This window comes from Poromitra crassiceps (genome assembly GCF_964638095.1).
Source record: "Poromitra crassiceps genome assembly, chromosome: 2".
In the NCBI taxonomy this organism is placed as follows: domain Eukaryota; kingdom Metazoa; phylum Chordata; class Actinopteri; order Beryciformes; family Melamphaidae; genus Poromitra; species Poromitra crassiceps.
Window position 1 is genome coordinate 44,327,206 of NC_139624.1, and position 3,454 is coordinate 44,330,659.

General features: G+C 41.8%; 1 pseudogene across 1 annotated transcript; it reads right to left on the reverse strand.

Moving 5' to 3' along the window:
* Nucleotides 1-1,592: 1,592 nt before the first annotated feature.
* On the reverse strand, nt 1,593-2,649 carry LOC310772014 (hydroxycarboxylic acid receptor 3 pseudogene; annotated as a pseudogene). Its single transcript has one exon. The product of its transcript is annotated as a hydroxycarboxylic acid receptor 3 pseudogene (transcript).
* Nucleotides 2,650-3,454: the final 805 nt, after the last annotated feature.

A 3,454-nucleotide genomic window follows, 5' to 3' on the forward strand; every position in this document is an offset into this window, starting at 1 on the left:
ATAGATGGCTCTACAGAAAGACAAATTTATCAGGGAAAAATATAATGAGAACAAAAGAAAATGAGGCAAAAATGTATATACAGACACCAAGACAAAAAACAATACCAAAATATATACCCATCTGCAGCAATATAAGCACCAGACCAAAATTATGTATCATCAGAACAACTACAAGAAAGGACTGAAATCAATCTATTTATTCAGTCCTCCTGGATATATGGTCGGCATTTGCTATACAAAGTGTCATGGGCTGGCATTGAGATTTCAAATATCTGAAACACTGCATACTATGGTCTCACTAAGGCCTTTGTAGTAATTGTGCGTTCTCACTAGAAATGACCAGCATTTAACTTAGAAATTATTCTATTTTAATTACGAAATAGTTATCCGTTATTACCAGAAATTAACCACCTCTTTCTGTCAGTTATTACCTGTAATTTGTGAAATTAATTTCTGTTAATGCATGCTAGTAGCTTTCCGTGCAATGCCGCCTATTCTGTAATCAGAATCTTAGCTATGAGGCTTGTTTCAATCTTGCATTGTATTGTATTGTATTGTATTGCATTGCATTGCATTGCATTGCATTGTATTGTATTGTATTGTATTGTATTGTATTGTATTGTATTTCGGTCAATTAAAATATAGGATAAAACAATGAAATTAAAAAGAAAAGAAAAAAAGGAAAAACATAGCCTATACTGGTGTCCATACTGCAAACACAACTGAAGACATAATTGTGAGCGAAATGGAATAGGCTGAAGCCAGAGCTTATGACACCTCCCCTTATCACTAGTCTCTCAAGCCAGACTGTCTCTTCTACATTCTGCGAATGCATCATAGACAGTGAGTCTGTACTTCAAACTGGGAAAACTTGGCCAAAGCCGAAAGGAAAACTCAGGGAAAATAATGAGCAATGATAGGCGGATGTCCCGGATGTCCCGCCTAAAGACAGGTGATTGGAGGAATCTCATATCCAAGTTTTCAAGATGGCGCCGCGCTGGTGGCTGCCTGTTACAGCAGCTCTGCTCAATGCTTAGTGTTTTTTTAGTCTATTGTATTTTATTGCGGGTCTTTTTTTATTTGTAAAATAAGTGTAGGAGCAGAGTATTCACGCGGAATGGATCCAGAATTTCCCCTCGGGGATGAATAAAGTACTCTATCTATCTATCTATCTATCTATCTATCTATCTATCTATCTATCTATCTATCTATATTTCTCCAATCACCTGCATCGGTTCGAACTTCCTCCGGTCTGAAGCGTGTTCCCCCCCAACAACTTCCTTTGAACAGGCTCTGTGGGCATGAAGTACAGACTATGATGCATTCGCATAATGTAGAAGAGACAGTCTGGCTTGAGAGACTACATTATCACACACGTGGATAATCAACAGCAAATATCAAAGAAGACAAAAACAACAAAACACAAGATGTCATTAATCAATTATGACAGGATATCAAAAAACTGTTTTATATTTATCCATCGCCCTACTTTTAAACACTCTTTTAAATCTCTGAATTGTACTGCACATTTTTTAATCATCCTCAAGACTGTTCCATACATTCACCTTGGATACATTCTTCTCATACATCCTTCTTGACTCCTTTCTTTATGCGATGTTCTCATTGTTGAGTGTGGCTCAGCTGTCACAGTTGGCTGATGGATTGGGAGCCTGTTTCTTGAGTTTTCTTCCCACCTCTGTCACCGGTGGCCTCGGCTTGTCTCAGATGAACAGCTCTCCTGCAGATGTCCTTGAAGGTAGGACTGGAGAAGTAGTAGAGCACAGGATCCAACATGCTGTTGAGATACGTCAGGCTGAGGGTGATGTAAAATGCCGTGGTCAGGTCCTCCAGCGCAGCACAGCGGACTGGAGGTTCAGGAAGGGTGTCTGCCACCTCTTTGGTCCTGACCCAGATCAGAACCTGTGTGATGTTGACCGGCAGGAAACACACGATGAAGAGCACCACCACTACAGTGATGGAGCACAGAGCCTTCTTGATCTTTGCCTGCTGGGCCAGCTGCCTCCCTCTGAAATAGCCAAAAATATGGAATGTGCAGTAGAGAATCACAGCCAGAGGCACGAAGAAGGACAAGACAAACATGGATTTATGCCAAGTCACATTGGGATTCTGCATGCCCACATCCCCGGTCTGAATCATGAAACTTTCACAGTAGGTTCTGTTCATCCATGGCATAGTGAGCGGTATAGTGAGCAGATGCGCCGTCATTGAAATTGTGAGCAACCACAGTGCAACTGCACCACACGCTGCTTTGGAGACGCTCAACGAGTTAATGGGGTGATGGGGATGCACCACACGCATGTACCTGTCCACAGCAATGGCCATGAGGAAGAAGATACTCCCAGTACGGTTCAATGCAAATGTGAAGAGATTGATGTTGCAGAGGGCATCTCCAAAAGTCCAGTTGATGCCAGACAAGTAGTAGCTAACACGGAAAGGCATAGCCATGTTGAGCAGGAAGTCAGCCAGCGCCAGGTTGCAGAGTAAGACAGTGCTGCTCTTCCAGGGTTTCAGGTGGAAGCAGAAGATCCAGAGAGCCAAACCATTACCAAGGGCACCCAGAAGAAACTCAGTCAACAGCAGTGGAGGCAACGCAGTGATGAGTAGAGTTCCGTTGAAACTGCACTTCATTTTGAGTTCTGTCCTACTTGGTTTGATGCAGGTCAAAGAAACAGCCCTGTGAAGATTCTAAATTGAACCCCGCTCACTTCCTCTTGCAGTGTTTGCTATGGACGTCAACGAAAAAAAAAACATTCAAGTGCAGGACTGACCATTCCGTGAAAACCGTCTATACAGCTGAGCAGCGAAAACAAAAGTAACGATGTCGAGTGAATATTTCTGCAATTTGCCGAATGCTGAGAAAAAGGAAGTGCTGTGGGGTTGCGCTCTGGTGAAAACTGTCTATACAAAGCCAGAGGATATCACACATCAGCCACCACAGACATTTTTTCACACGAAGCCAGGTCGCCATTGTAAATAAGAATTTGTTCTTAATGACTTATCTGGTTAAATAAAGGTTAAATAAAAAAATAAACACGAAATGTGCAAGCCAATGTGTAGAAGACTTCACAGTTTCCATTTTAAGTGTCTAAATATTCTTTGGTGGGGTTTGGTTTGGCGGGGGTGTGGGGGTTGTGTTTGGTTTGGCGGGGATGTGGTGGCAGATAATACAACTGAAAATACTATTCTAAGATTCTAAAAAAACACCCAGGCAGGCAGTAATGTGAGCAGTGTTGGGCAAGTTACTGAAAGAAAATTACTGCGTTTGCTGGATCTTACCTACAAAGAAGGCAGACACACTATTACTTTTACATTATGTTGTCCTGACTTTGCTGGCAACAGTTTGCCATGTTTGCAAACATTATTATTATTATTAGGGGTCCAAGCACGAAGTGCGTGGATCCCTATTGTATCTGTTCCGTTTATTATTATTATT